Here is a 15,297-nt window from a genome sequence, read left to right as displayed (position 1 = left end):
AGACCCCTTTCACATTTCTGGGGCTTTCAGAATCAGAAGGCGTCATTGGTTAAACTTATATAGTGGTGAATGGAAACAAAAATACATTTCATTTTGTACATTTGCTCCAATAGCAAAAACCATTAAAAATAAATAAATAAAAGAATAAAAAAATTACAATATAGTTTTTACGACTATCTGGCCAGAAGAAAGAAAGATGTCAAATTTGCTGTTAAACCCTCAGCTCTTGTAGTAGAAACACACACAGCAGCGCTAATTAGTTTTCTATCATTTAATGCCAATGTTATTTATGACAAAGTATAGTGTTATAAATGTACACACATTTTTAAAAATGAAAATTTAGAAAACTTTGCTAGATTTGTGATGTTAAATACTGTGGAAAAAAGGCCATCACACTCTGCTGAAGAATCCAGCATTGTTGGTCACCAGTATGTTCAGCATGGGATGCTGGTTGCTGGTGACCAGCAAGAGGAGTGCTGGTGGAACAGCTACACCAGCTCAGTTTTACTTGAGAAAAGCACAAAGGTGTCAAGTAACGAAGTACAAATATCTGTACAATTATCTGTACTGTCTACTCCTTACATTTTAAAAATAGCCTCGTTACTCCTATTTCATTTTGGCTTGTTTTCATTCCGGCTTGTCATCGTTAAAAAAAATTCAATAAAAAAATATCCAGATAAATCGCGCCATCCAGATAGAGTGAATTTGACTGTGGTTGGAGAAGTATAAACATATATTATTCCAACGCAACACCCTATTGTATATTGTTTGCCTCTAAAGTTACACACATGCCCATGCAGAGTCAACTGGTGTTGGTGTTGACGTCGCCGACGAGCACGCACTTTTAGCCAATCAGCGATCAGCAGGCAGACGCGATTTAGATCGATAAGTTGTACTTGTATATTCAAGTGATCGCTAATGCCAAAGTGACATACTATACAGTAGGCTAAGTTGTATCTACAGTAAAGAGTGAAATAGAGCAACTATAAAAACGTCCACATGTGTTGGGAGATGACTCTATGGTGAATATAACTCTGAGAGGAGAGAGCACTGTTGAATGACTTGATTTGAAATCGAATATGGGACGATTCCTGTCCATGGTCATGTGCACACTAGCCTAACCTGACATCTGCAACTTTTACACCGTCCAGACTGCACTCGTCCCTGACAGCTGCTGAAAAAGGTTTGAATCATGATCAGTTATTCTGCGTTATGTTCTGCAGTGTGTACTTCCGAGGGTTAAAGTCATCGGTAAATTCTTGATTGCCGTTTTGACAGTGTTCACCTGGACATGTTTGTCATATTTGCTAATTCTCCTTAATTATTGCCCTGATTTGATCCGGTTTCCTGGAAAATGTATTTATTTTTATTTTATTTTATCATTGTTATTTTGTTTTAAGGCGATAAAAATGGTTCTCATCAACCTTGAATGACATGGTAATAAAATTATATCCCATTATTTTGGCAGTAAAATTTTGGCCGTTTTTTTCTTGGAGTGGGTGGGTTTTGGTGAGCTTTTGGGCTGGAAATCACCGTCCCAATCTGGCAACATTGTGCACCATTACAATACTTATAGGCAACTAAGTCTGTCATCATATCTTCCGCTCCATTAAACATGTTAATGCTCAGTAGTACACAATATATGGTTCTTTAATGTATTTGCATTGTACTAAAACGTGTTCATTTTCAATGGGCATATATGCGGCTGAAACAGTGGCCTAGTGCATCCCAAATTTTTCAACATTAACATTTTAATATAACATTATAGTCATTATGGCCTTTAGAAGAATGTTTTTTTGAGGAGGTGGGGTAGTGCACTATAGGCCCCTGTGGCGCGACCTAAGCTTTTGTCCTTAATGTCCTTTATTCCCTTGCATTACTTTTACTTTTATACTTTAAGTAGTTTTGAAACCAGTACTTTTACACTTTTACTTGAGTAAAAAGCTTGAATTGATACTTCAACTTCTACATAAGTATTTTTAAACCCTAGTATTTATACTTCTACTTGAGTAATGAATGTGAATACTTTTGACACCTCTGGAACAGCCTGACTATGCGGGTCCACCAGCTAGATCAGCAGTTTACCAGCTCTAACAAAACCAGCCTGAACCAACAAGGAATACATGCTATTTTCTTCTTCTTTTTTTCCAGCAGGGCAGTCTGTGAAAAGGGTCCACTAGAAGTTTCTTTCACTTTGTCAGTCAAATTGGATCGGATGAATTTTTGCAATGCATTGTGGCATTACATTCTCTGCAACATTTATATGCAGTGCTACTTCAGTTTGGCAAAAGTATGTATCTTATAAGATAGCACAATCATGCCAACTACCTTTTGGAACACTGTGAAATAAGGCACTACAGGCACAGCACTGTTGGTTTTGAAACAGATCCACTACCTTTGCTACAAATACATACATGAAACAGCAACAGAGAATTTGAAAACTATAATTAACAAACTGGGGTGCAGATAAAGTACAGGCAAACAGCACTAGGTGATGGAATTGCACTCTTTTCTGTGTGGAAAAGCACCCGACAACCTGACAATCTTGCTGTGGGATTTTGAGGAAGTTGAGGAACTAAAGAGACCCCTGTAGTTTTCAGCTTACTAACACTGACTTAAACAGCATAGGTCTCACTGTCTGGGAGTTAGGGCAGAATAAATACAGAAGGCACAAAATCAACATTCATCCACCATGGCAGTCAGTTTGTGTGAATTTATTTTATAAAGTATGTTTATAAAAGACCCCTTTCACATTTCTGGGGCTTTCTGAGTTTATAATTTCTGAACTGGACCCATTGTGCATTTTTGGGTCACTGGGTTAGTGTTTAGTACATGAGTGTTTCTTCAACCAAAGGTACTTGTATGTCCTATAGGTTTTTGTTGTTGCTGATTAATTAAAACCAACAGATTTAAACTTTTTTGATATATGTAGGTCACCATTAAAACCATTTTTTTTTTTTACAATATGAAAATGTGTGAAATAAACAAACATAATGAAAGAGTGAAATAAACAAACCATTACAGTATGTACTGCATGAAAAATAGTTTTTCTGTCCCTTAATCCTCATTCAGACTGTCAGTCCAAATCCAATATTTGTGCATATCCGATTGGAATCCAATCACATTCAGCAAGTGAGAACATCAAAAGCGAATTTTTACGAACTCTTTTTGAGCTACAGCTGGCCATGCATTTTCTCCCTTTTAAAAACAATTTTTTTAGAAAAAATTAAATAGATAAATACATAAAATAAAATTTCCATTTGATTAAGTAATTAAAGGTGCTGTAAGCGATCCCGGGAGACGTTACTTCTTGTTGACATTCGAATTGTTGTCAAACAAAACGGAGGCTAGCTAGACCATCCCTCCTCCTCCTCCTCATCCCGTCTCCTCCCTTCTCCCCTCCCTTCCGACATAAAGGACAGTCAAAACAGTCACTACAAACAAAATTAAGTTTTACTGATACTTCATTCAATGAGTGATGTCGCCAAGTTAGATAAATGCTTTTATATATTGCAGAACAGAATGCAGAAAAAGAGAAACATTATCTTAAAATCGTTTCGCCACCTGAGGTTATAACTATAGCTCCCACAAGGACGCAATAATAGCATGATAACGTTCGCGTTTCCCAGTGAGCATAAACAACGGCGGCGGCGTAAACAAATTTAGTCAAAGTTGTTAATAGCCTATAAATGAACATTCAAATTCATAACAAACAGTGGATGAAAACAATCATTCACACAAATTGTCGCCCTACTGTGAATTTGCTTGATCATTTACAATAGAGATTGATCGCTGCTAGAAACATACATGTTGTATTCACCAGAGTTAATGCTGACTGCATAGATCTAGCTAATTACATCCTTGTGTTGGTTTAGCGAACATGAACGTCAGTTTAGAAAGAAAAATGGATTTACCTGTTCTGCAAAAACAGAGCAACTATGTCGGATTGGAAGCCCTTCTGCCGGCGGAGTTCTCGCCACCTTTTAAAGGTTTTTCCGATGTAAATTTGGGACTTCGTGCGTTCCTTATCCTTGCCCCTCTTCTTTGCAATTTGTTAATCGGAACGTCGTCTCTTTGGTCGTGTGTCCGCCATAATTCAAACTTCCCTCTTCATGCTTCTCTGTTCTCTCTCCTCCACACACCCCCTTCACGTGCACGCGCACTGACCCCCCAAACCCCACCCTCCAATACTTCTTGTCGGTTATTGGCTGGAGCACTGTTTATTATGTTTCGTGGTGCGGGTGAGCCCAGTTTGTTTTCGTTGCGTTTTTTTACAGTGTGTTCAGGGGACAGGCAGCTAGCGCATAGTGAGGAGATGTTTGCTGTATGTGACAAAAAATGTTTTGGCCTAAAAAACGAGTCGCATCACTTACAGCACCTTTAATTACTATTAGCATTATTATGAATACTAATAACAGTTTAAGGAAGTATTTTTTAAAAAGTGTTTCAAAGTGTAGCAGCATTTTAGATATATGTACTGGGCAATCTCTCTCACCTAAACTTTATTAATTACTCACAGCACACTAACCAGGATAGTTTTCTGGATAATCTCACTTCTTCACCTAATGAAGAAGTTGAAGGGATTTATCTTCTTCCCTCCCCTTCTAATTAATCCTTTAAATCCAAACCAAAAAAACTGCTGAACTGGCTCCAAGGGGATTTAAATGTCAGCAACTGAAATTAAATTACGTACCTGGATCAAAATGTTTGAACTGTGAATATGATGAATTTAATATTGCTACTTTATAATATTGCAAACCGTCAGACAGGTAAAATTCTAAAATGAAGGTGTCTTTACAGAGTAACACAATAGCTCTGCAAACTGAGAATGTGAGAATGATCAATTTTGCAGGTGAAATTCTGTATGTGGCTAAAGCATTATGCAGAATTTATAGCCATCTATCTTCTATTTCCTGAGCAAATGTGGTGACACCTGTGCAATAAATCATCAGTTACTCTTGGGCCCTACAGCTGATCAGGTCTGTTGAGACCTTCCACATTTCAATTCCAGTCCATCGCATATATTACACTGATAGGAAGATTTACTTTTTCTGAAAAAAAAATATATATTCTCTGTGCAGTACTTGCCAACATCATGCTTGCTGTGGGTGGTTGCCGGGGCATTGCAGTTAGGATGTTCTGTGTGGTTGCTATGGAGTTGCTAGGTGGATGTGTGCTGGCCTAATTCAGAAGATGTCCATAATGTTAAAGCTGCAGGGGTGTATATCAGAGCAGGGATGCGCAACGTCGGCTGCGCACAGTTGAGCTCCAACCCCTGAAAAAACTCAGCTGCCTGTAGCCTAGGTGATGATACACGGGCAACTTTTTTGAGCAATGTTGCCGAGCGATGTTGCTTAGGCACTTTCTCATTGAGAATGGGAAACAAATTTCTATCTGGAAACGTTAGCTGGGTCGTGGGCCCCTTGTCTCACCTGGTTGCCCATTGACGACAACATTGCCTAGCAACTTTGCTCAAAAAGTTGCCCCGTGAATCATCACCTTTAGGATGCGTCTCAGTCAGCTCCCGAGCTCGTGAACCAGTATATCATGTTTACGAAATCGGGCACAGGTATGGACAAGGGACGCTGGCTCACAATACATTGGGACAATGATTGCTCTTTTTCCAGCAACGTTATGATAAATGCTTTGCTTGTTACATACATACAACCTAGATTATGCTAGATCAAGCTAGATTATGTTCATTACCTGTCTTGCGATGTATGTTTATGCTGAAATGTAGGGGAAGAGGGGAAGGGCCACTGTTAGAAAAAAGGATACACTGCTGGTACAGGTTGCACATACAGTGGGGAGAACAAGTATTGGATACACTGCTGATTTTGAAGGTTTTCCTACTTACAAAGCATGTAGAGGTCTGTAATTTTTATCATAGGTACATTTCAACTGTGAGAGACGGAAATCCAGAAAATCACATTGTATGATTTTTAAATAATTAATTTGCATTTTATTGCATGACATAAGTATTTGATCACCTACCAACCAGTAAGAATTCCGACTCTCACAGGCCTGTTAGTTTTTCTTTAAGAAGCCCTCCGGTTCTCCACTCATTACCGGTATTAACGGCACCTGTTTGAACTCGTTACCTGTATACCTGTACACACACTAAGGCCCCGTTTACACGTACATGGTTATTTTGAAAAACGGAGACATTTCCCTTCGTTTGCGCCCTTCGTTTACACGCAAACGGAGGATTCGCCAATGAAACCGATTCTTTCTAAAAACTCCGGCCAGAGTGGAGATTTTGAAAATCTTCGTTTGCACGTTTGCATGTAAACAGAGAAAACCGGAGTTTTAGGTAGCGACGTCACAGAATGTGACTATTTTCGGGATTCTGATTGGCTAAGGTGGGCTTGAGCTTCTCGTTACACTGCCACCTACAGGTTTGGCATGCTCTTGACAGCATATACACAGGTTCGTGTGCACGATGTTATTTTTGAAAACGAAGAGGGGTGAAATATCCGTTTATGAAAATAGCCACCTACGTGTAAACGTAGCCTCATTCAAACAGACTCTAACCTCTCCACAATGGCCAAGACCAGAGAGCTTTGTAAGGACATCAGGGATAAAATTGTAGACCTGCTTAAGGCTGGGATGGGCTACAGGACAATAGGCAAGGAGCTTGGTGAGAAGGCAACAACTGTTGGCGCAATTATTAGAAAATGGAAGAAGTTCAAGATGACGGTCAATCTCCCTCCATCTGGGGCACAATGCAAAATCTCACCTCGTGGGGCATCAATGATCATGAGGAAGGTGAGGGATCAGCCCAAAACTACACGGCAGAACCTGGTCAATGACCTGAAGAGAGCAGGGACGACAGTCTCAAAGAAAACCATTAGTAACACACTACGCCGTCATGGATTAAAATCCTGCAGTGCACGCAAGGTCCCCCTGCTCAAGCCGAAGCATGTCCAGGCCCGTCTGAAGTTTGCCAATGACCATCTGGATGATCCAGAGGAGGAATGGGAGAAGGTCATGTGGTCTGATGAGACAAAAATAGATCTTTTTGGTCTAAACTCCACTCACCGTGTTTGGAGGAAGAAGAAGGATGAGTACAACCCCAAGAACACCATCCCAACCGTGAAGCATGGAGGTGGAAAAATAATTCTTTGGGGATGCTTTTCTGCAAAGGGGACAGGCCGACTGCACCGTATTGAGGGGAGGATTGATGGGGCCATGTATTGCGAGATCTTGGCCAACAACCTTCTTCCCTTAGTAAGAGCATTGAAGATGGGTCGTGCCTGGGTCTTCCAGCAGGACAACGACCCGAAACACACAGCCAGGGCAACTAAGGAGTGGCTCCATAAGAAGCATCTCAAGGTCCTGGAGTGGCCTAGCCAGTCTCCAGACTTGAACCCAATAGAAGATCTTTGGAGGAGCTGAAAGTCCGTATTGCCCAGCGACAGCCCCGAAACCTGAAGGATCTGGAGAATGTCTGTATGGAGGAGTGGGCCAAAATCCCTGCTGCAGTGTCTGCAAACCTGATCAAGAACTACAGGAAACGTATGATCTCTGTAATTGCAAACAAAGGTTTCTGTACCAAATATTAAGTTCTGCTTTTCTGATGTATCAAATACTTATGTCTTGCAATAAAATGCAAATTAATTACTTAAAAATCATACAATGTAATTTTCTGGATTTTTGTTTTAGATTCCATTTTAGATTGTAAGTGGGAAAACCTGCAAAATCAGCAGTTCTCCCCACTGTATCTGTGAGAGGGAAGGCGGAAGGACCATCAGAATTAAGACTGGTTTCAACAATATAGGTGACCAGTTCAGAAAGAGCCATAAGAAAGATGGCTGGTTGAATCGTTTCACTCTGTGACTCTTTCTCAAGCCTTCTGAGGTGGAGTTTCTCTCTGTTGTAAAGATGAATGAGACACAAATGATGGTATTTCAGCTCCTGTGCAATGGCATCAGCAGCACTTAGTTGAGACAATAATTTAGCATCATTCAGTGTTTGTGCACATTCATGTAGTCTGTCATTCAGTTGCAGTGTCATTACCTGATGTAGGTCAGATTCAGGAGATATGTTATCACAAAAAAAGCAAACCTGATCATCTAGACTTTTCTGCATCATGGTTCTGCGATGCTTTGTTTGGCCTTCATCTGTCTCACTACATTGAGCATCGGATTGTTGCTTCTGGGCACGAAGTAACTTTGTGTTGTTGAACCGAAGTCGACAATTGTAGTGATACTTCGCTTGGTTCCTTCTCAAAGTAGCTTCTATACCACCACCTTCATCCAGTCGTTCCAGGTCCAGGGTCATTGGCATTTTGTTCATCTTGTGAAAGAGTGGAATGTTGGTGGCAATCATTTTATAGCCATCATGTTGAGAAACATGATGGGTAGGTGGTGATTGGAGGGGTTCCTTTGTGTCTGTCTGACAAAGACAACATTTCATCCAATCAGTTGGCCTCTTTTCATTTGCCATTTTGGAGGTTTGTTGTCTGATTAAGGCCGAGGGGTTATCCTTTTACCACCTTAATCATAGACATAGTACACATTCAGGTATGGGATACAACTAGGTACGGGTCACCTACACCTAGCCCGATCATTCATCCAGTGCCATTTAAGTCCCGTGTGATCTGTACACCTTCCAGGTAAGCATACATGAACAAGTCATGTATTGCCCCGCTTACCCTTGGCTCGGCTCTCCCACGCTGGCACAACCTGTCAATTCAGGTGCGGCTATCTAAATACATCTATTACTAGCTAATTGATGAGGGGCTGTTAGACAGCATTTGGGACACTAAACTTAGCTTTACTATTATTTCTAGTCAAGAACTACAGTGAAAGTAAAACTAGATCAGCTGACACTGAATCCCATGCTGAGTTCCACAGCAGTGAAGTCACCAGTGTGCCCTGGTTGTGTAATGACGTTCACTCTATTAAACAAAACCTTCCTTAACACATTAAATTGAGCTCTGACAGAAATGGTGGCCATCTTGAAAATGGTCGCCATGTTGAATTTTTGAGTGGCACACATCTTTTTCCATGATAATGTTCCTTTAAGAATATTTGTACCAAATTTCATGATAGCATCACCATTTGAAAAAAAAAAAAAAATAAGGATTCAAGAAAAATGGCGGCCATCTTAAAAAATGGCGGCCATCTTGAAAAATGGTTGCCATCTTGCATTTTTGAGGGACAAGCACTGTTTTCCAAAAAGAACATTCTGAAGAGAGTATTTTCACAAAATGTTATGCCTACATCACTGTTTGAACGATTGACATAATGAGCATTTGACAGAAATAGCGGCCATCTTGAAAAAATGTCCGCCATGTTGAATTTTTGAGTGGCACACATCTTTTTCCATGATAATGTTCCTTTAAGAATATTTGTACCAAATTTCATGATAGCATCACCATTTGAAAAAAAAAAAATTAAGGATTCAAGAAAAATGGTGGCCATCTTGAAAAATGGTTTCCATCTTGAATTTTTGAGGGACAAGCACCGTTTTCCAAAAAAAACATTCTGAAGAGAGTATTTTCACAAAATGTTATGCCTACATCACTGTTTGAACGATTGAAATAATGAGCATTTGACAGAAATAGTTGAATTTTTGGATGGCCAACGCCTTTTTCCCAAAGAGTGACCCTTAGAGAGTATCTGTGCCAAATTTCATGCTTCTATACCAATTTGAACGATTCTCTCGAAATATGCCATTAATCTGCTGCACTATTTCTAAAGCAAGAGCTTAAAGCAACAGAAAACAAGCTATTCTCCATAAAATGTGCGGTGCACAGATAAACGTTTGGGTTTTAAAGTTCAGGAACAGCGTTTAAAATAAATTCTTACAACTCTAAATGTGTCAGCTTTAGGGAGGTCAAACAAATGAGTTTTGGAACTTTATGGGGAAACAAAACAAAACAGTGTCTCTTTGACATAGCTACAACCCTGTCTTATCTAATGCCCCGTTCTCTTTTTTGCGTATTCTGTGGAGGAGATTATTTAAATGAGGAACATTATGACTTTATAAGATCTGGAAAAATTGCATTGTAGTTCTTGTAAAGTGAATTATGTTAAATAAAATATCTCCCTTTGGAGTGGACTTTGAGCTTTGTAACCTTGCAGATCTTTTTTATGCTCAAACAGCAACATTAAGTAAATGTTAACTAAAGTTGAACAAGTGGAAAAGCATAGGACACATTAAAGGGAACATTAGCTGGGTTTCCATCCAACTGTGAAGCTATATATATATATATATATATATATATATATATATATATATATATATATATATATATATATATATATATATATACATATATACATATATATACACATCTTGAATCCATTGTACGTTGCTTTGGATAAAATGCCAAATGCATAAGTGTGATGTGATGTAATGTCAATGTAATAGCTCCTCAGCTAACATTTCATATCTCTCTGATTGTGAGCTGTTAATGGCAGAGGGTTTAGCCCCTCTGTTTAACCTTCCTCGCAGGACCAATTGTTATTTATGCTGTGAGATTATTCGCTGTGTTTGCTAAACAAGATAAGGGTAAAATATGCAGAAGGAAATCATTTGCATAGTTTAATTTGCATAGTTTTAAATTCACCCTCTAGAAAAAGAAACATATCCATCATTTTATCATTATAAACTGGTTTGAATCAACTCGTTGCCACCATCTAATTTGATGCGTGGATATACGTGGAACTCAAGAGGAAATTTATTTTTATTTATTTTTTCCCCTCTAGAAATAAAGCAGACAAAAGCATTGCTTACTGTGGGTAAGGCAAGAGAAATAGTGAGAATTACAAATTAAAGAGAGGTTTTCAAAACCACTAACCCGAAGGCTTTGCTCGTACTGCACACATTATTATTATTATTATTTTTTCACATTTTTTTTTTTTTTTATATTTTGAACTGACTTTGGAACTGAATCTCTATGCAGTTTTTTCATTTAGTTCCACTCCCATTATTCCCCCATTTTCCGTGACATGATTACATGGACGCACACTGAAATGTCACTGGTATTTATATATATATATATAAAAAAAAAAAAACTAAAAAAAAACTTTCACTGTATTATTTGTATTATTTGTTTATCATGCATGCTCATTTAAAAAAAAAAAAGTAAATACAATGAAATTATGTTCTAATCCCTTTCTGTTGGCATGAATGAAGAAAACATGACAACATTTCTGGTAAGCATTCATTGCTAACAACCATTTACACTTTAACAGCAGGATAGTAACCCACTAACAACTGCTCTGAACACCTTAGCGACCACTCTTTCATTTTCTGGAATATCTGCATTGGTTTCTATGGCAATGACGTAGGTATACACCAAAACAACAACCGCAACATGGAGGGGTTCGCAATACAAATGTTGTCTTATTTACAATGGTATGAACGGCTTTATTCCACGCTGTCATCTCCGCTGGTCTGAAAACATGTCTCCGTTATATTGCCATTTTCTGCTTGTCTGGCACTCTGCAACAACACAACCTTGTTTCTGCAGTGACTTTCAGTATGTTTCCTATAACAATATCTGACATTAGCCTACGTTTTATGTGGCGTGAGAAAATTACATAAAGCATGCGAAATACGATGAGAGCAGTCCTAAACGGATTTTCAGATTTGAAAAGTATTTCAAACCACATATGGATGTAGCTTGAAACAGATTTGTAAGAATCGCATTTCATATGATTTTTAGCCGTTCACACCTGTAAATCTCATCGGATTTCAATAATTTGGACTTGACAGTCTGAACGTAGCCTTTAACACCTGCGTACACAACGGGGCTGTTGAATTTTTGAATCTGATTGATTGGCAAATGATTTTAGGTGTGAAAACATTTTCAGGGAAATGCACTTCGCCAAATGAAGGTCCTTACAGCTTACAACAGCAAACGAACCAAAACCCACAATGGCATGCACTCACCAAGCAAATAAATATATTATACAACACGATTAAAACAACAAATTATTGACGTTTTTTGCCCCAAAATTACCTATTATTATTATTATGTACGGAAATAACTTGCTTCCGCTCTCTCTCCCACTCAAACACACAGTATACAGACACACACTTGAACAGAAACGTGTTGTCAGTGCTGCTCCGACAATTTTATCAGTAAAATAGTTTGGCAACTAAAAAGCTACATGACATTTATCTCTAGCAAGATAATAACGGCGATGTTCTTGAGGCAGATAAACTTACAGTTTTGCTAGTAGAGACGCCATGCGCGTAATTTGCACGGGGGTTACGGGGGTTATGACCCCCCCAAAAATCTGATCCAGCTAATATAACCCCCCCCCCCATATTAAAATAAATATGAAATATTCCGAATTAATACTTTTGTTCGTTTTCTTTATTTCATTTGCCAGCAAGAAAGATAGTATCATATTTTAAATAATCTGTAATGTACTTCCCGCCCACCGCACCGCCGACTACTTGGTATTACCCAACCCGCTTTCTCTACCAAGTTTGTTCACTATATTGCGCAGTCGCTGGGATGAATGGTTGGAGAAAGCTGACGGTGCATGCTAACGGATGGAAAGATGAAAAAGGACACTGAAAGGCAGCCAGACAACGATTTTTCATTGTTGGTCGACACCATTTTTTACAGTCTATGGTCGACACCAGCCAAAAAGAGGAAAAATCCTGACCAAACGGAGGTGCGTTTCTCAAAGTGTGAGGCGCGGGCGCGTGCGCGGCCCACTGCTGGGGGGGAATAGAGACATGACAAATGGGGCGCGACAAACAGGTTTTGTGCCCATCTTTTTAATTCCTTTATTTATTGACCATACACTCAAAACAAAACAAAGACACATTTAAATGTAAGCCTTGCTGAACCTTTTTACACGTAAGTTTAAAAGTAGTAGCTAGGCTATCACTTTATGGTTCCCATGGAGACGCGTCATTCATTGCTTGTCACACCGCAGCCACAATAGCGCTGAATGAATGACTGATGATCTGCTTTTATTTCTTTTTATTCAAAATTTCACAAATTTGTTAGCTATAGCAGGATATATCTGATATTCCGATTGTCAAATATGTGCAAGTGGATGTGTTTTGTTGTTTAAACACCTTTATAACGATCGCGTTAGTTGTATGCGCAACGTATTTTAGGTAAGTTATCTTAAAATACCTAAAAACAAAAATACGTAAATTATTAGGAATTTACCACCTCCGGCTCAATTTGAGATTATTATCATTATTTTTATTTTTTTATAATTTTTTTGTTCTTTTTGCAGTTTGCAAAGTGACAAAATGAATCAAAGCACAACTAGTCCACACTTTCCCAGTTTCTGAATTTGATGTTATCAGAGGCTAAATGCAAACACAATTTTTTTTTATCTACTTTTGAGTCTTATTTCATGCAAAGTGATAATATAATTGCACTTTCATTTTCTCTCTTTGAAAGTTTTTAATGCTGTTATTTGATGTTAAGTTTTTAAAATGTGATGTTAATAAAATACATTTTAACAGATAAACTTAAAGATTTTGTTAGTGGATGGTGAGTTTTGGTGATGCCCACCAATATGTGAAATCTGTTCAGAATAAAGGTGCAAGCTGCACTCCAGTGTGCCACCCTATATTGTAATATTGAGAGTTGAATTCTGCATAATACATTTGCTGCATGTAGGTGCCAATACAGTGATGCAATTGATTAATCTTTAAGTTTTTTTTTTTTTTTAGTTTTTTTTTTTATAAGATATTGAACACACAAAAAATCAATTAATTGGAAGCTGCCACTGCTGGCTAGTGCTTAAACACTGTGTCATTATGGCATAAATAGTCAAGTGAACAACTGCATTTACGTTAAGTAGCCTAAATCAGTAAAAGTATCACAATGTATTTCTAAAACAGGAACGGCAAATTACCTTTTACACAAGAAAATTATTCAATAAATAAATTAATAAATATGCAGCGAGTTTAACCCCCCCAATGGTAGACCCAAAGTTACGCTCTTGAGAGACGCTGACGAAGAGGGTGCTGCTTGGCCATCATGCGTCTCTGTTATGTGCACGCCACAGACTGTCCGGGAACTGCACGTCTGTGCTTCAGAGTTCCCACTTTTGCATTCAGTCAATATTATGTTATTACATTTTTATTTATTTATTTTTTATTTTTTTGTTGGGAAAATCGATTTTTGACATTTGTGAATCGATTCAGAATCGTCCGCACCGCAATGCATCTAAGAATCAAAATTTTCCCCTTCCCCTAGCCATAGTGTAAGTCTGTTGAATTATTAGAAAATAAGATTTCACTTTATTTTGATAGTCACTTTAACACATTCTGGAGCCCGATCTCATGAAAGTGTGTATCTATAGCACAAATTATATTTCTCGTATCATTTATAGGCCAAAATGAGTTTTTGCGTACATATGATACGCAGTTTTCGCGTGCATATGATACGCACTTTATGGCGTGTAATATCCACGCACTCCTCACCCCTAATCCTACCCAAGGGGTTTACAGTGCGTATCATTTGAATGCGAAAACTCTTTTTGGCGTATAAATGATACGAGAAATATCATTCGTGCTATAGATACGCACTTTCATGAGATTGAGTTGCATTCTGTTGTCTATAAGTAACTTTGCACCTACATGTCTACTAACTTTTATTATAATGTTAGTCGAGTATTAGACTGATAGGATTAGGGTTAGAATAAGTTGACATGTAGTTGCAAAGTTACTTATAGTCAGTAGAAGTATATGTACCACTCCCAGTCTGTTGGAGGATCATCACAATAAAGAGTTATCAGATATTAAGCAGACAGTTTACTAATACTCTAATGAGAGTTGACATGTAGTTGCAGTTACTTTTAGTCAACAGAATGTTTAAAAGGGACCATCAAAATGAACACTTCTTGCATTGTTTCTTGCCTCTTCACGATGACTCGTTTAATTTAGTCCTAATTTGTAAGTCGCTTTGGACAAAAGCGTCTGCTAAATGACTAAATGTAAATGTAAATGTAAAATGTAAAATAAAGTATTACCGAAAATAATTAGATCACAAAACTCACGGTTCAGAATTTCGGATCATATTACGGTTTTTGAGTCACAGATCGGATAGTTTTTTGGATTAGCAAGTGTAACTTTGCTTTCCATTTATTACTTAAAACATACTTTAAAGTGCTTTGATAGCACAGAACAAACTACTAGCCTAACTAATAAAGTTCAATCATTATTAAAGACAAATGAAGTGTCAGTAATAAAATAAGAACAAATACACTAATTACAAGCATAGATAAATACAATATAATGAAGTTTCAAATAAACTATGATCGTCTGGTACAGAAATGTAATAAATGTAAAATAGCA

Source organism: Scardinius erythrophthalmus (assembly GCF_964197995.2).
Source record: "Scardinius erythrophthalmus genome assembly, chromosome: 8".
Classification (NCBI taxonomy): Eukaryota; Metazoa; Chordata; class Actinopteri; order Cypriniformes; family Leuciscidae; genus Scardinius; species Scardinius erythrophthalmus.
This window is presented reverse-complemented; position numbering follows the sequence as displayed.